We start from the raw sequence: 22,184 nt of genomic DNA, 5'->3' as shown, positions 1-22,184 counted from the left end.
TTTTGGCTTTCTGTGAAGTTTGGAAAGACTTATACTGATGTTTTAATCACCTGTTTAGTGTTCTGAAGACTCTTGTCAGCGGCTCACGAGCCGGCTCCAGCAGGCAGTGGGAGCTGCTGGCGCACGCACTGGGCTCGTCCTGTGAGCCGTTTCTTTCCCATGGCCGTCTGACACCCCACAGCTCCCACCAGGCCGCTGGGAGGGTACAAGCCAAGCCACTGTGCCCTGTAGGAGGTGGAGGACAAGGTTTCTGGACTACTTCTCACCAGGGCGGAGGCCGGGAAGGGAGGCTTAAGAAAAGCCAAGGTGGGAAGAGAGAAGGGGTGGTCTCAGGGGACCAGTCTGCCTCTGGTGGGCACTGAGGAAACAGGCTTGCCGTCCAGGAGAACCACGGTCCAGACATTCTAAAGCCCCTGCACACTGATCATGAAAAGACATTCTCACAAGTGAAAAAAAACAACTGAACAAACTCAGGGCAGGGCACGTTCTAGAAACAAAAACTCATGACATGCAAGAAGCCCTTTAAGGAGGTTCAGGGAAGCGGCATGCAGACCAAGTCAGCATTTTACTTCTGCAGTTTGCATGGGTCACAACATCTTGGTGGCGGAAATAGCCCATTTTACTGGGAAAGCTGTGCTGGAGATGAAGTGGTGGCTGATGGTTGCTATGCACTATGCTATTTCATCTGATTATCACAGTAATCCTGGGAGACAGAAAGAGGAAGAAGAAACTGAAGCCTGGAGGAAACAAAACATCCAGTCAGGGGCAAAGCTGGAATTTAAACCCATTGTGTCTTACTCCGGGCTTACCAGGTGGTGCTAGGGGTAAAGAACCCACCTGCTGATGCAGGAGACAGACGCAAGAGATGTGGGTTCGATCCCTGGATCAGGAAGATTCCCTGGAGGAGGGCATGGCAACCCACTCCAGTATTCTTTTCTTGCCTGGAGAATCCCACAGACAGAGGAGCCTGGCGTGCTGCAGTCCATAGGGTCGCACAGAGTCAGACATGACCGAAGTGACTTAGCACGCACACAGCACGTGTCTTACTCCAAAGTCCATTACACTCTGTAGCCTCTTAGGAAGTAACAGTATTTTTGGAGAAAGGGACCTACTGCTTCAAGGATATATTGCCCCACCCGCCCCCAGCTCAGCAGTAGCCCAATGGCCCACTCCCAGAACAAAAGAAACAATTCTGATGAACTCACATGCAGATGAACAGGAACCAAATGGGACCTTGGCTAAGCTACAGGCAAGAGCAGTGACACTCAAATCAAAACCTTGTCGGGCTACCTGCTCTATCATTCAGCTCATTTACAGCACAGGTAAGACCACACCTGGTCAGCTGATGAGCTGAATGAATATGGGAAGCTTGTCACTATGGGATGCCAAGTTAAAACCCACACGTGAGTATCCCCAGAAAGTTCTCTGCAGTCTTGGGCTCGCGATGGACTGTAGAGAAACAAGTCCATCAGAAAGTCTGGGGACAGGACAAATGAAGTCAAAGCTCCTTCCTGGAACCCACAGGCTCCACAAATCTGTCAATCTGAGAAACTTTTACAGTGAGAGCAACAGCGTGCGTGGTTCATCTAGCAATCCTTGATCCTGGAGCAACAAGAAGGCGGAGGAGAGAGAGAACAATAGCTTCCTTCTCAGTAGAGAGGCGGGGCTGAGGGAGGAGATGCTGATTTCTGGCTGAGTTCTCACAGAACTTTCCCTTTCCTTCTCCTCTGCTCTTTCCAGGGGATGCTTCTTCAACTGCCTGCTCTCTCCAGCTGAGACTTAACCTCCCTCCGCCTGGCCAGACTGCTCCACACACACCACCGTTCCCTGCCCTGTTATGCCCGAGTTCAAGCAGATAAGCTGCCAGCATGGCTTCTAACGGAGGAAGGGAGGGGGGCTCTCCAGGGAACTCCGCTTTCTGAGGGAAAGGAGTTTGTACCACAGCAAAAGGCACACGCTGCCCTTCCTCAGTGACCTCAGAGAGGAATCTACTTACAAAGGCTGCAGTCGGAGAGGAAAGTGGGAGAAGGAGGGGAGAGAGAGGGAGACCGTGACCAGAGAGGTCGCAAGGCCCACTGGAATAACTGGGAGGCAAGGAAAAGGCCTCTTTGTCATGAGGACAGAACTGCTCGGACCCCTCTGATTATGACGAAGGGAAGGCGGGTGCTCAGGCAGTGCCTGGGGCAGAAGCTCGTGGACCACTGCGTTGTACGTGGGGACATGCAGGAGAAAATGCTCTGAAGCTGATGACAAGGCAGACAGGAAACTTCCGTGTCCTTGCTGACAGGAAAGAAAGAGTGAAATTCTGGATCCTCTCTCCTCGGCAGGATTTCTAACAGGCATCTGAGGCTCACCCGCTTCCCAAGGATGTGCTGACAGCTGGGAATACTGCCCTTCAGGTCAGGCAGAGCAGGGATCTAGGCCTCGCTAGGAGTTCACAAGAGGTTCAGTAAGGACTCAGACCATGATCCAAAACACAAATGGGACTGCCATTTCCTGCTGGGTTTCCATGCTGTAAAAAAGTGGGGGAGAGATGCCAACAGCAAAGTGCTCAGCCTCCTGTGGAAAATGGAGTATGTGATGTAGCCGGCTCCAGGCTCTGACTTGTAAATCTAAGTGAGAACTAGTTGCTAGCTGTAGAGGATTACAGTGTTCAAGAGACACTCCACCACCCAACCTGCCAGTCTCTGCTCCCTGCCCGTGGACTTCTAGGGAGCTGACGACAAAGCTGTCTGGGGCCTCCATGGGACGGGCAGCCTGGGGCTCTGGCAGCTCCTCTGGACCTCAGTTCACTGTCCTGTGTTCTTAAACAGCTTTGATGGAACAAGCCATCTGTGAGGGTTATTTAGCTTGGAACTGGAAGAGAGTGAGGATGTGGAAAAAATAAATCGGGCGGCCAAAGGATGGGGTCAGAGAGAGAGAGAGGGCAGGTGGCATGTTCACGGGACTATGTGCCAGGGCCAAGAGGAGGGTGGGACTGCAGAGGAACAGTGCCGAAGGAGGCCGGCACGGGAGGTGCTGGAGCACCCAGGACAGCACGACTTTATTTCCAAAGTGGTGTCTGCCATTCTCCTTCAAGGGCTCACAAACCCTCACTTGCAGGTGTCTGTGATGGGAGACTCCTGGGCTAACACAGCTGTTAAGCGCCCCTGCTTTGCCATCTGAAAAATAACCTGAGTTCTGCCTAATTTCTTGCAGGGCCTGGGCCTGCAACTTAGTCTAAAAGGCAAATCTAACAGTTTCTTGACACCCAAAGCCACAAGATAATGGCAAGAGCTCAAAGAGTGGAAAAGTGAGATGATGGAGGATCAAGGGGAATCCTTATGAATTACAGAAAACAGCAACAGAAACACATAAACTGCATGGCACATGGGGAGGATATAAGGGAATCTGATGCAGGACTGGATTGTACCTGGTCGTTTCTTTGGAGTTGTCTTAACCGCTCCTCCAATCAGTATAAAGAATATATATATGGGCTTCCCTGATGGCTCACATGGTAAAGAATCACCCTGCAATGTAGGAGGCCTGGGTATGATCCCTGGGTCCTGAAGATCCCCTGGAGAAGGAAACAGCAACCTACTCCAGTATTCTTGCCTGGAGAATTCCATGGACAGAGGAGCCTGGTGGGCTATAGTCCACGGGGTCGCAAAGAGTCAGATACGACTAAGTGACTAACACTTTCAATTTCATATATATGTGTATATACACACAGAGAGAGACTTATATGTTTAGAATCTAGGCGTTTTCACATATGTTATCTCATTTAATCCATGCTAGGGGACTACTAGCATTCCCATTTCACAGAGTGTAAACTCAAGCCCAGAGGGAATGAACAACTTACATGCAGCTTTCTTATCATCTGAATGGAGCAGAATGAAGATTATGATTCGTAACGAGACTTTTAATCAGACCTCTCTGCAGGTCATTCTGGTAAAAGGGCATTAGCATTGATGGTGTCTCATCTGATCTATTCTCCTCAGAGGATTTGAGAAAGAGACCAAAAAAGCTGCTCCTGGAGTCTATTTCTGATTCTTTACCAAGTCTTTCCAAGTCATCAGACTAAGAACAGGCTTAGAGACAGTGAGCCAGCAACTCTGAATGCTGTTTACTTGACATACACACACACAGAGACATACAAACTATTATAAACTGCTTAGTATAGTTTCAGTGCTTCATGCTGGTAAGACAGAGACACAAAATTTCTGTACCAGCCTGTACTAGCGAAGCCTACTCACAGTCTAAACTGTTTTAAAATGGACGACACAGAGCTAAAACTGAATCCTGTCACTAAATTCTGTTACGTAGACTAAAGTCATTCCTGCTGCTGACAAAGCAGAAGAGAAGTTCAATGACAGCATCTCTTCTAGGAGCTGCTGAAGAGATGGTGACACCTGGGTTTCAAGTACCAGGACAAACGGAAGCTGTTCAGTAACGGCTGAATCACAAGGCACGTGGTAAAAAACAAAAATCAAAACAAGGAGTACAAATGGCCGAATTTTAAAAACAACCTTTCCACCTCTCATTTCTACAGCCTCTGCCACCCTTGTTCTGGGGTGGCCTACCCAGGTATTTATGCACGTACTGCCACATATGATTAACTATGGCTCTATACCTTTTACATATAGTTATATAAATGGTGATATACACATTGCCATTAAAAAAAAACCACTTAATAGCACATCTGAGAGATTGTCAACATCATTTGTGTAGCACATTTCATACCAAATGCTAAAGATCATCAACAGTAAGGTTCTGGAATAGATCCAGAAAACTAACCGTGTTTATTGCAACGGAATCTCTCAGTGTTGGGATGACTCAAAGACTCAGCAAAAGCAGCAAGGAAAAGCAGACAGAAGAAAAACTGTTCATCAGTAAAGTCCATCAGCCACCATCGGGTCCGACACGCCAGGAGTGCTCAGCAGCCACAGACCCCTCAACCAGGCAGGGTCTCAAATGACAACAGGCTTGGGCCAGGGGGACTGCACTGACATATCCAAAAAGAATGCGAGGGCTTCCCTGGTGGCTCAGTGGGAAAGCAACCTCCTGCCAATGCAGGAGACATGGGTTCGATCTTCTGCCAGTGCAGGAGACATGGGTTCGATATATGTAGAAGGAATAGAGCCATAGTTAATCATATGTGGCAGTATGTACGTAAATACCTCTGCCGGCCACCCCAGAAACTGGCAACAAGGCTGGCAGAGGCTGTAGAAATGAGAGGTGGGAAGGTTGTTTTTAAAATTCAGCCATTTGTACTCTTCATTTTGATTTTTGTTTTTTACCACATGCCTTGTGTTTAAGCCCATGAGTCACAACGATCAAGCCTGTCTGTGCTCCGGAGCCCGGCAGCCGCAACTCCTGAAGCCCACACTGCCAAGCCTGTGCGCCACAGCAAGAGAAGCCACAGCGAGAAGCCCGCACGCCGCCGTGAAGAGCAGTTCCTGCTCGCCGCAGCCAGAGGAAAGCCCGCACACCAGTGAAGGTCCAGCACGGCCAACGAAAGTAAAATTATATACGTAAAAAAGAAAGTGAACAGTACATGTATGTGCTCCAGTCTGCATACTGCCCCGACTCCCACACCAGAGCAAACAACAACAGGAGGGTCCTCAACAAAACTGAAGGCCAGAAACAAAACACTGTCACACTTTATAACGAAAATTAAGTTGTGTCAATGCCATCTCCACTTGTAACCTGGGTTTTATGGCAAGAGGCGCCTGGTACAGCTGAAGGCGCGCGCACGGTCTGCAAGGGCCCATCTCCCGATCAGGGACTTTACGCAGACACCACACAACTGGAGGGCGTTTGAGGGGCTTCCGGCTGATCTCACAGTTTGAGCTGCTGCTGTGACAGTACCCTATTCCAGGGATCAGGGGACAACAACTCTTTGGCTCCCCGGACTGTACTTCCCCAAACATTTTCAAGTATTCTACTGAATTCATTCAATAAATATTTATTAAGCATCTGCTCAGAATAGGAGGGTTTATTTGAGACACGAGGGATACAATAGTCAATAAAATTATGTTCATGTTGTCATGAAGCTTAACATTCTTGGGAAATGAGAAACAAGCAAATACAGGGACAAGTAGTGGGAAGAACTAAGAAAAAATAAAGTAGGGCAAGAGAGACAGAGAGCAACAGGCTAGCAGAGAGGGTGGCTGTTTAAGACGGACAGAAGAAGGCTCCTAGATCAAGTGCTGTTTGATCAGATGTGAAGGAGTGAGCCACAAAGCAGGGATGGCCTTACCTTCTGGGATAGGTACCCAGAGCGCCAGGGAATCCCTTCTCTCCTAACAAGGACTGCCAGCTACGCAGTGTGAAGGAAGGGGCAGGGGCCTGCTCTTCCAGCCCGGCCGGGTGAGAGGAGAGGCCTTTGAGAGAGCATGCAGCTAGCACGCCCTCCATGCAGTTTCTGGATAGTTTCCATCACAGATGAGAGTTATATGTTGAATTTTAAGTTGACCACAAATATTTAACTTCCCTGGGCCACAAATGCAGTATCTTCTCTGTGGTTTAGCTGGCACCAAGTACATATTTACGAATCTCTATACGTCTGCCTGTTATTTAAATTTCTTACAGAAGTGCCAAGGTCTTTAGTTGTGATTTATCCCCTCGCATTCCATATGAGTGGGGCTGAACCCTGATCAGGCCTAATTCTTGGAGAAAGGAGGTATCTTTACCACTGAAGCTCAGGGTCCTCTGAGTTACATTTTCCTATTATTGCCTTCCGCCTCAAAAAATATTACTGGGGGCTGGGGGCGGGGGGGGGGGTGGTTCCTGTTCTGGGTTCTCATATTTGAATTACAAGGTAGAAAATATAAAATTTCTCTGTTTTTTTCCCCACAAGAGAATGAAGAATAAAAATAAAACACAGAAAATCTATGAACCTTAGCTACATTAGAAAGCAAAACAAACCAAAAAAGCTAGGTGTAAAGTGCCCTAAGCTTCTAAATATGTATTCTTATTTACTTAGCAATTCCTGAGTATCATAAGGAGCACTAGGCTTACAAAGACTATAGGAAACAGTCCCTGCTCCCTAGCTGGGTCTACAACAAGTTGGCTTGGGGAAGGGCTCTGGCTTGACAAGAGCACAACATTCTGGGTCATTCCCCATCCCAGGGTCAGTTTCTCCTGACAAGCTGGCAAGAAACACAAGGTGGCAATTTTATTAAATAAAGGCATGTGAGCAGAGCGTCGAAAACCCGTGAATTTCAAAACAAGCCCTCCGACTTCATTCTGGGTGTCTGTCAATGCCTTCATCTTCTGCAGCCGCTGACTGGGCCTTTGGGCTAAGGTTCTACTCACGTGCCGGCTATGGGCAGTGAGGGGAGATACCAAGCTGCAGAGCTGAGACCAAACACAGAGAGACCAAAACTTACTTTCAGAAAATCAGTGAACTTTCAAAGTATTCAACTTGGAAGGCTAGACGCTCATTTAAAGGGCGACTTCCCTGGCGGTCCAGTGGTTAGCACTCTGCTTCCACTGCAGGGGGCACAGGTTCGGTCCCTGTTTAGGAAGCTTAAGATTCCACACACCATACGACAGACCACACACCCTGCCCTGGCCCCGCAAAGAAACACATTAAAAAAAAAAAAAAATCTAGCACTGACTTGTAATTAGAATGGCTTTAAGTACATGCATCTAGTTATTCTGTCCACCCTTCTAGTTTTCCACTGAAATAACTGAAGGAAAAAGAAAAAAGAAAGTATATATCAGTACTAGGCAACCACATACCAGAAACTATGAGGAATTTTCTGTAAGACAAACTGCAGATGGGACTGGAATGAGGAAAAGAACAACTGATGTTCAGCCCTTTGCCTGCTTGATAAGTACATAGATGAGACTTCAGCAGCCATACCCTACTGATGTTCTTTTCTTGGAGACATTAGGCTAAGAGACAAGGTAGGTTCTGGTCCACTCAGGAGGGCACAGCTGGATTCACCAGGGTATCGTAAGAAACTTAGTGGCTGCTGGATCACAACCGTTGTGGTTGGCCACGTGAGGCAGGAGGAAGGCAAAGCTGAGTCTGGCTTCTTAAAGAGGCAAGAACCCCAGAATGAGAACAAGAGATTGGTCTATTATAGCAAAGAGAAGGGTCAGCTCCTTGCCATGACTAGCTCTAGCTCTAGGTTCCACTCTAGAAGTGTTTAACACCAGCAGGGTAAATCAAATGTTCCTCCTTTCTTTTTATGACAATGGGAAAGTCTTAACAGATCCCCACCTGAAATTTCAATATGAACAAGTACAGACTGCCTAAAAAAGGATGGGGGAAAAAAAATCACCTAACATATGAAAAGGCACTAAATTGAATAGAAGGATACCAATATAAGGAATAAGTGAGTATCTCTCTAGAACAGTCATTGCAAAAATTCTGGAAACTTTCATTTAATCTTCAACAGTGATGACACAAGGACAGATAAACAGATCATTGTAACAGAACAGAAAGTCCAGAGATAGACCCCAACATAAAGTCATGTGTGTTACATAATAAGTCAGTGGTGCTCAATCAAGGGAAAATGCTCCTGTATGGAAAAAATTAACCTTCTCTCTACCTCATGCCATAAGCAAAAATTAATTTGAGATGGATTACAGACCTAAGTGTGAACGATAAATAATTTAACTTCTACAAGAAAAGAACAAATATCTTCATGAACTTATAGGCAGATAGCTCTTACATAGGACACAAACGAAAAAAATTGATAAATTTGACTTCATAAAAATTAAGAACTTGTGTTTATCAAAAGACACCATTAAAAGTGAAAATATGAGCCAAGGCTGAGAGAAGGTATTTTTAATACATACATGTATACACAACATAGGACTTACATTCAGAGTATTTTAAAAATTATTCTATAAATTGGTAAGAAAAAGACAAGCCACTCACTGAAAGGAAAAATGGGCAAAAGTCAGGAACAGGTACTCCATAGAAGAGGACATCCAAGTGACCAAAAGAAGAAGAAAAGGTTCTCAACATCATTATTCACCAGGGAAATGTGAATCACAGTCACAATGAGATATTTCTGTACACCCACCAGAAAGGTTAAAATGAAAACCAAAATCAAAATTAAAACCAAGAGCTGGCAAGTACATGGAACAACTTAAGTTCTCTTATAGTGCAGATGGTCATGTATACTGGTACAAGTTCCTTGGAAATCTGCTTGGCAGTGTCTACTGAAATTAAACACATATCTGCCTTACAACCTAACAAGCCCAATCCCAGGTACACATCAAAGAGAAAAAGAGTATATGTCCACGGTTGCTTTATTCATAATAACCAAGACTGGTAAAAGAGATGTCCATCAACAGTAGAAGTGGTACACTGTCGTGTATTTATACAACAAAATGCAACACAGCAATAATGCAGCATGAACTACTCTTACGTGTAATAACCTGAATGAATCTCTCACAGATTGTGTTGAACAAAAGAAACAAAGGGTATGTACTGAATACAATATAATTCTGTTTACACACATGTCAAAAACAAGCAAAACTAAGAGTGAGTGAACAAGGTCAGGATAATTGTTACCTGTGTTAAGGGAGAGGAGAGAGGAGGCATAACAAAGCCTGCTGGGATTCGAGAAATATTCTGTATCTTGATTGGGGTCACAGTTAGCATGGATATAACCATATGTAAAAAGGTACTGAACTCAAAAGTAGTGCATATTACTTAATGAAGGTTAAACTTCAATAAACAAGTAAAAAACAACAACACACACACACACAAAAACAGAGTAAACTGCATTTCAATCTAGATAAGGCAGTCATATGAGAACATAAATGATCAGGAAAAACTATAGGTAAGGCTATAAGCAGCAGTTAAATACAGCAAAAGAAAAGCAAATTAGTGATATGGGTGACTTGGTTGAGTCTCTTCTGTAACACAGAAGAAAATATAGAGACGAAAATAATGGGCAGGGGAGAGTAAATCTTTAAAAAGCTATTCCAGAAAGACCAAGACTGATAGGAAAAGAGCAATAACTTAAAAAATGAGAAAGGAAAGGGGGGAAAAAAGGAAAAGCAAACTTTCCTGAGTAACAGAGAGATTTGGAGCCTGAATATTCAAAAGTGAAAGAAAGTGAAGTCACTCAGTCATGTCTGACTCTTTGTGACCCCATGGACTATAGCCCACCAGGCTCCTCTGTCCATGGGATTTTCCAGAAAAGAATACTGGAGTGGGTTGCCATTTCCTTCTCCATATTTAAAGCTCATGTTAAAAAATTTAATTTGAAACCAACACTTTCATTAGAGATGGCAAAAAAAAAGGGGGGGGCTTTGTGGTTTTTTTCCTAATGAATACAAATTTGTATTTGGTGGGAAAGAGTGCTGTAATCAATTAGTAATGCCTGTCTTTGACACACCTATCAGACATCTGCCACCTGTGACCAAGACATACCGTGGTTCAGTCTTTAACTTCCAAGGACAATGAGAAAAAACAATCCTGCTACTGCTGCTGCTGCTAACTCGCTTCAGTCGTGTCCGACCCTGTGCAACCCCACAGATGGCAGCCCACTAGGCTTCCCCGTCTCTGGGATTCCCCAGGCAAGAACACTGGATCAGGCTGTCATTTCCTTCTCCAAAAACAATCCCAGCAGCATTAAAAAACAAAACTAAACAAAAGAACCCCACACAAATCTGACTGGCCTCATACTTTTGTGCCCCACACTGCCCTATTCATGCAGAAGGGCAAAAGAAAGACGTTCTCAGATAAACTAAAATCTCACTGATACCTATGATACCTATACAAACTAGGAAACGGAGGAGTGGTGAGAGGAGGAAGCAGGAAGTCTTGCACTTATGCATGGGAGTGTGTGGCAGAAACTGCCAGTTGTTTCCCATTATCTGTTCTCCTTCTCTTCCTCTGTAATACAGCCCTTGATTTTTAGCTGTTTATACAGTCCATGGGGTTACAAAGAGCTGGATATAATTGAGTGACTAACACTTTTTTTCATAGTCTACCTATTAATAGAATAAAAATATTTCCCAGTCTACACTGCAACTACGTTTGGCTAAGTGACTCAGTTCTGGCCAGTAGAATGTAGACTGTAATGTGTATGAACTCCCAGGGAAGGCCTTTATTAAAACTTTTTTAAAAATTGCATTCCTTCTCTAACTGTTTCTACTTTGAACAGGCTTGCAGGCAGATGAAGTGGCTGGCATTCCAATAGCTATCTTAGACTTTAAGAGGTTGTTGGAAATGAAAACCAACTAAAAGGCCCAGCAAAAAACCAGAAACTTGGTCCATGACACCATGGAAGTGTCAAATCCAAAAACCTCTGGGCTTCCTCCAGTTGAGAGGGAAATCTATCTTATTTAAGTTACTGTTATTGGGGGGTCCTCTGCATCTTGCAACTGATCATGATCCTAACTAAACTGATAGCTAGTTATATCCTATGTAATTTTTCCACTTGATAAGTAGAGAAAAAGAACCTAATGCATTTTATTTTAAAAATCAGAGATAAACAACTGGAATTAAAATGCTATGAGTACAGAAGTATTGGTTGTACAACACTGAATGTTCTAAATGCCACTGAATTGCTCACTTTAAATGGTTAATTTTCATGTTATACAAATTTTATCTCAATAAATTAAATTCTAAAAAAAAAAAATCCCAAAGTAGAAATTAATAACAGTTTAAGAAATCCAACTTTAAAAACAAAACTTCCAAATAACTTTAGAATCAAAGAGAAAAAAATAAAAATGATAATCAAAGACTACTTAAAAAATGACCATTAGAAGAGTACATATCTAAATGGACTGGAGTACAGCCAAAGTATTAGTAACCACATGTTCAAAGTCATAAAGTTTTTAAGCAAACTAGTGAGAAACAAGCAAACACAGAAGATTCAACACAAGCAGAAGAAAAAAACAAGTTTAAGAACAATTAAAGAAAAAAAAGATAAAAGTTAATAAATTAGAGGACAATAAATATAAGAGATAGTTTTTGAAAATGAAAAAATGTAAACAGCTAACATTTTAAGAAAAAAAATCAGAGAACACAGGAAAAAAAAAAAGTGAAGATTTTGGAGAAATGAATGATATTTCTGGATAAGGTCAGTCAAGAAAATTGACACAAGAAGTGATGAAAATATCCTCACTGTGGTGATGTTTACACTACCGCATATTTTTGTCAAAACTCATACTTTGAATCAAGCATTTAAAACTGTCAAACTATTTATTATATGTACTTGTTATAGCTTAATAATCTTACCTAAAAAAATTTTTTTCTGCCTAAAAAATTGACTCAAGAGCTAAAAAAGCCTTAAAAAAAACATGTACTAAGGGAAGAAATAGAAAAAAGGAGGTGTCAGAGGCTTTCTGAATTTTCAAAACTACTAGAGGCTGAGGCACCTTTATAGGTAAGCTCCTTCAGTTTATTCACCTATTCAGTCAACAGGAGCCATTCTCCAGGCACTGCTCTAAGCACTGGGGAGTATACAGTAAATAAAATTAAAGTTTTTACATTCTGGTGGAGGACAATAAACAAGCAAAGCAAAAACAAAACAAAATCCAACTTGTCAGGCAGGTGATGGAAAGTGTTAAGAAGAAAAATAAAAGTTCAGTGAAGGGACAGAGAGTGCCTGGGGTAGACTGTCCATTTCTTTACCATTTATTACTGGTAGAGAACTTTCTGATAAGGCTGGCTCTTGAACAGGAATCTGAAGGACTTTAGGAAGTAAACTATGCAGTTGGGTAACAGCAGAACAGAAGTGCAAAGGCCCAGAGGCCTGAGCTGTTTGGCATGATTAAAGAATGAGGAGGCCAGTTTGGCCAGTGAAGAGTAAGTGGAGAGCGGTAGGAGATGAGGTCAGAAAGGATGTAAGCCTTGGCAAGGGCTTGGTATTTTCTTCTGAGTGAGACAGGAATCCTCTAGAGGGGCTTGGAGCGGTGGTGTCAGCTAACCCAACTTACATCTTGAGATCACCCTGGCTGTTGTGCTGAGACTAGGCTGAAGGGGAGAGAAGATCACAACATGCCTACACTAACAGTCCCAAGCAAGAGAAAGCTACATTTTGGATTAGGGTGGTATTAGTAGAAATTGTTGTTAAATGGCTGGATTCTGTACATATTTCAAAGGCAGAGTAAAAAGACTGCTGAGAGGCTGACGGTAAAGTATGAGAGACAGTCAAAAATGACTCTGTAAAAAAAAAAAAGACTCTGTAAGTAAGACACTCTATATACTTGCCAGGTCACCGAAAAAGAAAAGCTGCTTCCCATTTCTTTGCACAGGGTCAGTACACCAGAATACTCCAATACCCAAAGAAAAAAAGCAGTAAAGACAGAAAAGAGAGGCCAGGCCCACTATGGAAATGGATATAAATACCTTAAGTAAAAAAACAGCAAATCAAAAGTAGCAGACCACAAAAATGCAACCTGAATAAGGTTATCCCAATAAGAAAAGGACCAAATTTAGAAAACATTAATTTAAAACACATCACATATAAAGATGTGGTACATCTATACAATGGAATACTACTCACAGTCATAAAAAGAACAAAATAATGTCATTTGCAGCAACATGGATGCAACTAGAGATTATCATACAAAGTGAAATAAGTCAGAAAGAGAAAGACAAATACCACATGACATCACTTATATGTGGAACCTAAAATATGACACACAAATGAACCTATCTATGAAACAGAACAGAATCAGGGACATAGACCGGTGGGTGAGGTGAAAGATGGGAGTTTGGGATTAGCAGATGCAAGCTGCTATATAGAATGAATATACAGAATGAATAAACAAGGTACTATAGTATAGCACATGGAACTATATATTCTTGTGATATACCATATCAATATCTTGTGATAAACCACAGTGGAAAAGAATATGAAAAAGGATGTATAACTGAGTCACTTTTCTGAATAGCAGTATTTAACACAATACTGCAATTCAACTATAACCCAGTGAAAACAAATTAAAAAAGGAAAAAATCACATAAATTAATGAATAAATGATCAGCTAAGAACAGAATTAGTAAGAAAATTTGATGTAATAGCTGAATATAAAAGTTAGCTTTCCCCAAGTACTATATAGACAGTATAATGAAAAAAATTCCATTCATTATAGCAAGAAAATCAATGAAAAAATGTGGGAGACATAAATGTACTGATGTCCAGAGAATACATTGTTTTAGTAAGAAAACTTGTAACAATGTCAAATTTACTTCAAAGATATTTTTAAAGTGAATGCAATTCCAATCAAAATACCATGAAGAGTGCTCGTTTCTGGCAGCGCATATAGTAAAACTGGAACAATAGAGAGAAAATTAGCATGCCCCCCCACACAAGTATGACATACAAATTTGTGATGTCACTTTTTCTTTTATTGTATATTTGAAAGTTGCTAAGAGAGTACATCTCAAAAGTTCTCTTCAAACAATAAAGAAATTTGTATCTATATGTGGTGATGGATATTAACTAGACTTATTAACTTATGAAATCAAACCAGTCAGTCCTAAAGGAAATCAATCCTGAATATTCATTGGAAAGACTGATGCAGAAGCTCCAATACTTTACGGAAGAACTGACTCACTGGAAAAGACCCTGATGCTGGGCAAGACTGAAGGCAGGAGGAGAAGGGGATGACAGAAGATGAGATGGTTGGATGGCATCACCAACTCAATGGACATGAGTTTGAGCAAGCTTTGGGAGTTGGTGAAGGACACGGAAGCCTGGCTGCAGCGAAGCACTGCAGTCCATGAGGTCGCAAAGAGTCGCACATGACTGAGCGACTGAACTAAGACTTATTGTGATCATTTCACAATATACTCATATATCTAATCATTATGTTGTATACCAGAAACTAATATGTTATATATTAATTATATCTCATCTAAAAAATACCATGAGGATTTTGGGGGGGTGCAATAGGATTGAAAATTATTCTGAAGTTTGTACAAAGCATAAGTAGATGGGAAAAGCCAAAGGTATACAGCAATGAAATATAAAAGGAAAGTGTGCAAACTCACATCAGCAGAATTAGAACACATTACAAAGCTACAGTAACTAAAATGGCAAGGTTATGTATGACTAGCAAAAAAATAATAAAAGCCTTAGAAACAGATACTAGTATGCATCTACATCTATGTATAAAAACAGATTCTAGCATAGTGTATCCATATATCAGTGTATAATGAAGCTTAACTGTTAGTTAAGCTAAAAGTTTCATAAATCATTTAATAAATGATGCTACTTTATAAACTATTTATAGAGGGGGCTAAAGATGGGGGGACACATGTGCACATGTGGCTGATTCATGTCAATGTGTGGCAAAAACCACCACAATATTGTAAAGCAATTATCCTCCATTTAAAATAAATTAATTTTTAAAATTAAGATAGATCTCTGTCTCACACCATTCAGAAAAATAGATTGTTTTTATTTTTTTTTTCAGTTTTTCAATAATAACAATTTTTCAAAAAGTAAAATAATAAGAATAAAATATGAATATTCATTTGAAGTTAGGAAGACTTTTTAAAGCATAAAGACAAATTTCATAAAGGAAAATGAAAGATTTGGCTATGTAAAATTTAAATCATTTACATTTGAGAAGAATCCCACAAATAATGGAAGGTAAGTGACAAACTCTAGAATATATTTTCAATGTAAATGACTGAAAAGGGTTCAAACCCTTGTCAGAAAGGCCTTTAAAATAAAAAAGAGAAGAGTGAAAAATACTTCAATTAAAAAACAGGCAAAGGATATGAAAAAGGTCTCCTTAAGAAGACATAAAAATGCCAATGCTCAAAAGTACCTGAGAATTCCTCTTTTAAACATTTTTAAGATCATTTTATTAATTACAGTGGTAATTCTCAACATTTCAAAGACCCATTTTATTTTTCACTTTAAAAGGAATAAAAAAAATAAAAAGGAATAACTGAATTTGCTCACTGTATTTACTGCCCATTGGAAAAAATATTTACTTGATTCCAAGTGTTGTTCTGGCTATTAAAAAAAAAAAAAACTAATACAACATTGTAAATCAACTACACTCCAATAAAAATTAATTTTAAAAATCAAAATATCTCATTGGTATTTCCTTTATCAATGAGATAAATGAAAATGACTGAAATAAATGAAAACATAGGCAATCTCAGCAGAGAGACAAACTGAGAAAGAATCAAATGGAAAGTCTAGAGCTGGGAGAAAAAAAAGGAAGCCAACAAAACAAAACAAACCCAATAATCCAACACCTGAAATAAGAAAGTCACTGGATGTGCTTAAAAGGAAATGGAGGTGATACAGAAGTCAGTAAATTTGAAATCTCAAACCTCTGTATAGCCACAGAGAAGCAGCCTCATATTCTGTGTATATACAATATTCAAATTTCTGGCCTGACTTCTGAACCATATATGTGTAGATTAAATGTAAAAAACAAAAGAGTAACAACAACAAAACCAGACAAACAAAATGGATGTTTGACCTACAGCAATTTGAGTCCAACCAACCGAAATGCCTAATACACGAAAGCAAAAACCCTCTTTCGAGGAGCAAAACAAAATCCACATGGCATTTACCATTATAGGATAAAATAATCTCAAGTCACTCAATGTATAAAGAAACAAGGCAATGTGACCTACTCTTTTTTTAAAAGTATTTTTTAACTTAAGCACAGTTGATGTATAAGTTACAGGCACACAACACAGTGATTCATAACTTTCAAAGATCTTCCATTTATAGTGTAAAATATTGGCTATATTCCCCTTTGCACAATATCACTGTAGCTTATTTTATATTTAATAATTCATACCTCTTTATCTCCTACCTCTATATTGTCCCCTCCCTTCCATCTCCCCACTGGCAACAGTTTGTTTATTCTCCGCATCTGTGAGTCTGCTTCTTTCTTGTTATAGTCACTGGTTTGTTTTTGTTTTGGGCTGTGCCACATGGCATGTGTGGGATCTTAGTTCCCTGACCAGGGATCAAATCCATGGCCCCAGCAGTGGAAGCACGGAGTCTTAACCACTGGATCCCCAGGGAAGTCCTGTTGTATTGTTTAGATTCTACACATAAGTGATATCATACATTATTTCACGTGATCTATTTCTAAGAGAAAAGATAGGAAATGGAGACTACTTTAGAAATGACACAAATGTTAAAATTAACAGCAAGATTAGCGACAGTTACTATAGTGGCATTCAATGAAATAGAGGAAAATGGCTGAAATAAATGAAAACATAGGGAAGCTCAGCAGAGAAACAAACTGAAAAAGAATCAAATGGAAAGTCTAGAACTGGAAGGAAAAAAAGGATGCCAACAAAACAAAACAAACCCAACAATCCAATGTCTGAAATAAGAAAGTCATTGGATGTTCTTAAAAGGAAATGGAGATGACAAAGAAGTGAGTAAATTTGAAGTCAGAATAGAAATCACTCAAGGTAAACAGGAAAAAAAAAAAAATAAAGCCCTTGATTTGGGAGACAACAGCAAAAGGCCTAACATATGTGTACATAAATCTCAGGAGAGATTGGAGCAGAAAAAAATAACTTCCGTAATAATGCCTGAAAGTCCCCCAAATTTGGTGAAAGACAATTTGCAGATTTAAGAGCAGTGAACCCCAAGCAGGAGAGATACAAAGAAAATCATGCCTAGACATATCACAGTTAAACTACTGAAAACCAGATACAGAGAAAAATCTAGAGAACAGCCAGAGAAAAAATGCCCCACTACGTGCAGAGAACCCCAATCTGAATAAATGTTAATTGATGTCTTATCAGAAATTATACAGGCCATAAGACAATAGATGACTGTATTTAAGGTACTGAAAATTTTCTATACCCAATGAAGACAACTTTAAAGAAGGAAGTGAAATAAACACATTTTTTTCCCGATAAAAGAATACTAAAAGAATTTGTAGCATATGCCTTATGAGAAAAGCCAAAAGCTCTTCAAGCTAGAGGAAAACGATACTGCTTGGATACTTGGCTCTTCACAAAGAAATGGTAAGTATCTGGATAAATACGAACAATAATTCTCTACCTTCTTAAATTAAAAAAGACACATAGATTTGTTTAATGCAAAATCATAACATTTTACAAACTGAATATCCACATTCCAATGAATGAGGTTGGTTCCTTACCTAACATCATACATAAAAATTAACTCAAAATAGGTCAAAGATTTAAACTTACGAGCCCAAACTACAAAACTCTTAAAGCATAGGAGAAAATCTTTACATTGTTGGGTTTAGTGATGATTTCTGAACATGACATCAAAAGCACATGCCACAAAGAAAAAAACAGACACAATGGTAAAATTAATGTCACATGTATAGGTACATACATATATACGCATACAAGTATACACACACACACACACGTATATACATGTATATATGTGTGCTATATTGCTCGCAGCTTGCGGGATCTTAGCTTCCCAACCAGAGATTGAACCTGGGTCCTCAGCAGTGAAATCACAGAGTCCCAAACACTGTATCATCAGGGAATTCCCAATCTTACATATATTTTACCACACATATACAAATAGCCTTATCAGCACAAGAATTTAGCATTGTATTTCAAATGTTTGCTAACATTTAAGTTAGTAGAAATAAAATTTGCATGTCTTTGAAGTAAAAAGCCAAAAACCAAACACAACCTGTAACACTGTCATGTTGGGATTATAATGTATACAGTATATTATATACACATGTATGTTAATAGTATACAGTATATACCATGTAACAACTATAATAATAAAGGACAGAGCAATGGGTAACTGGAACTGTATGCTTGCAAGATTTCTACATTTTATGTGAAGTGGTACGATAGCAACTCTTAAGTAGTCTGAAAAGTTTAGGACATATACTATACTCCACAGAGCCACCATTAAAACACAGCAAATAGAAATACCCAAAACCCCAATAAATAAGTTAGAGTGGAATTCTTAATAAAAATCATATAATATAAAAGAAGACAGGAAAGTAGGTACAAAAGGAAGAGATATATATATATATATAAATATAAATAAAAGAAGGAACAAAAAACCCAGCAGGAACAAACAGAAAACAACTAACAAAATTGTAAACCTAAAATTCAACCATCAGGTTAATTACATTAAGTGTTAATAAACTAAATACTCCACTAGAAAGGAGGAGATTTTCATTACTGATTAAGTGTAAGACCCAACTACATCCTGTCAATAGAGATTTTTATATATAAAGATACAGACTGGTTAAAAGTAAATGGATAGAAAAAGATATACCATGCAAAGAAAAAACATAAGAGGGTTGGAATGGCTATATAAATATCAAGAAAAAAACTGATTTTAAGGCAAAGTATTTCATCAGAGATGAAAGAGGGACATTTCACAGTGATAAAATGGTCAGTTCATCAGGAAGCTATAATAATCATAATAATGTGCGTAGCAAGAGATCTCCAAATACAGAGAACAAAAATTGACAGAATTAAAGGGAAGAACAGAAAACCCACAATCATATTAAGAGATTTTAACATTCCCCTCTCAGAAATTAACACAGCACCAAGACAAAATAAGAGTAAAGACAAGAGATCTCGACACTATCGACCACCTTGACCTAACTGATGTTTATACAACACTATGCCCAACATACAGAATACATTCTTTTCATTGTACGTACAGTTATGGTCTTCCAGGTAAATATGTGAGAGGCTATAAAGCAAGTCTCGGTAAACTTAAAAGGACTGAAATAATGCGAAGTATGCTCTCTGATCACAAAGGAACTAAATTAGGAATCAGTGACAGTAAGACATCCAGGAAAACCTGAAATACTTGGAAATTAAGTCACATACTTCTAAATAACCCATATGTCACTACATACAGATCCTATAGACATCAAAATAACAAGAAGAAATTATTATAAACCACTTTATGGCCACAAGTTCACCAACTTAGATTTAACACCAATATTACACAAACTCTTTCAGAAAATGGAGGGAGAGAGTAAACTTCCAAAGTCATTTGATGAGGTCAGTATAACTAATGCCAAAACCTGATAAGATACAACAACATTATTAATATTCCTCATGAACACAGGCACAAAGATCCTTACCCAAACACTGGCAAATCCAATAAAGCAAACAGGATTTATTTAAGTAATACAGTTGTTCAAACATTTAAAAACCAATCAGTAACTTTTAAAACTTAACAAGAAAACAAACAACCCAATTAAAAAATGGGCAAAAGCTCACTGAACTAAATATACAGATGGCAAACATATGAAAAGATGCTCAACATCATAAACCATTTAAAAATGGCAAATTAAAACAATCATGAACTACCACTATACACCTATTGAAATGGCTAAAATCCAAAATACAGACAACACCAAATACCAGTGAGGCTATGAAGCAACAGGAACTTTCATTCATTGCTGGCAGGATGCAAAATGGTATAGCTACATTTAAGGCAGCTGGGCATTTTCTTACAAAGCTACACATAATTTTGCCATGAAACTCAGTGTTAGACACTCAGTCATGTCTGACTCTTTGCAACCCCATGGACTGTAGCCCACCTGGCTCCTCTGTCCATGGGATTCTCCAAGCAAGAATACTGGAGTGGGTAGCCATTCTCTTCTCCAGGGGATGTTCCCGACCCAGGGATCAAACCTGGAGTCTCTTGCATTGCAGGCAGATTCTTTACCATCAGAGCCAGCAGGGAAGCCCTAGTCTTACCATATGACTGAGTGAGCTGAAAACTTACCTCCACACAAAAATGTTTATACTGGCTTTACTAGTAATTGCCAAAACCTGTAAGCAACCAAAATGTTCAGTAGGTGAATGCATAAATAAATGGTGATATGTTCATACCACTTCCATGAATATTATTCAAGGATAACTATTATTTTATGGAATATTAGAAATAAAAAGAAATGAGTTATCAAGCCATAAAAACCACCTTAAATGTATATTGGTAAGTGAAAGAAGCCAATCTGAAAAGGCTACACATGATTCCAAAGGTTGTATGATTCCAACTATATGACACTCTGGAAAAGGCAGAACTACAGAGAAAGAAGTAAGACCAGTGGTTGCCAGGGGCTAGAGATGATAGAGGGAGGGATGAATAGGTGGAGCATAGGGTGTTTTTAGGTAGTGAAACTATTCTGTGTCATGCTGTAATGGTGGATACATGTCATTATACATTTGTCAAAACCCAAGACTGTACAGCTCAGAGAGTGAACCCTAAACTATGGATTTTGTTAATAATAATGTACCAGTTTACCTGCTCATCAGCTGCAACAAAGGAGCTACATTAATACAAAATGTTAACAACAGGAGAAACTGATGTGGGGAAGGGTGGCAGGGGAGAGAGTGTATATGACTTGGGTTTTCAAGTCCTCATAAAATAACAGCCACAAAGGAAAAACATGATAAATTAGAATACATCAAAATTAAAAACTTCTCTTCAGCAAGACACTGTTAAGAAAATAAATAGGCAAGCCATGGACTGAGTGAAAACAATTACAAAACATATATATTTGACAAAGTACTTGTATCCAGAGTACATAAAGAAATTTGCAACCCAACAAGAAAACAAACAACACAACTGAAGAAAATGGACAAGAGATCTAAAACAGATCCTTGATGAAGAAGACATACAGGTGGCCAGTAAGGATGTGAAAAAAGCATGTAAATTCTATATTAGTAAGCAGGAAAATGCAAATTAAAAGCCAAAATGATATACTGCTCCTCTCCTCCAAATGAGGATGTGAAGCAACAGGAACTCCTGCATACAGGTGGAACGGAATATGCTGCAATCACCTCTGGAAAAAGGTCTAACCATCTCCAATAAAATGCACACATCTACTCTGTAACTCAGCAATTCCAATCCTAGGCACTTACTCAAAAGAAAACATATGTCCACAAAAAAGTGGATAAACAGCCATCTGTCCATCCATCGGAGAACAGATAAACTGTGATATATTCATAAAATGGAAAACCACTCAGAAACAAAAAGGAATGAACTGCTGATAAATATGACAACATAAAGGAATCTCAAAGTTTTCTACTAAACGAAAGAAGCCTTATTAAAAAAACTATATGCCATTCTTATGAAGTTCTGGAAAGAGCATATCTCATCTATTATGGGGAAAAAAAGTCAGGACAAAGAACTACCTCTGGGGGTAAAGATGGAGCTAAGCGAGCATAATAAAAGACTTCAAATTTTGATAGGCCTTGGGTTACAGAAGTATGTGCATTTGTCAGAACCTAG

At 39.7% G+C, this 22,184-nt stretch overlaps 1 protein-coding gene and 1 non-coding gene across 7 annotated transcripts in view; one reads left to right on the top strand and one right to left on the bottom strand.

Annotated features, from left to right (window-relative positions):
• Positions 1 to 22,184, bottom strand: part of SMG6 (SMG6 nonsense mediated mRNA decay factor) — a 196,455-nt gene that overhangs the window by 33,899 nt on the left and 140,372 nt on the right. The window lies entirely within an intron of this gene.
• Positions 14,213 to 14,321, top strand: LOC136150396 (U6 spliceosomal RNA). The gene has a single exon (XR_010659827.1). It is a non-coding gene; the product is annotated as a U6 spliceosomal RNA (small nuclear RNA).

The sequence above is a fragment of the Muntiacus reevesi genome, chromosome 18 (assembly GCF_963930625.1).
Source record: "Muntiacus reevesi chromosome 18, mMunRee1.1, whole genome shotgun sequence".
NCBI lineage: Eukaryota > Metazoa > Chordata > Mammalia > Artiodactyla > Cervidae > Muntiacus > Muntiacus reevesi.
This window is presented reverse-complemented; position numbering and strand designations above follow the sequence as displayed.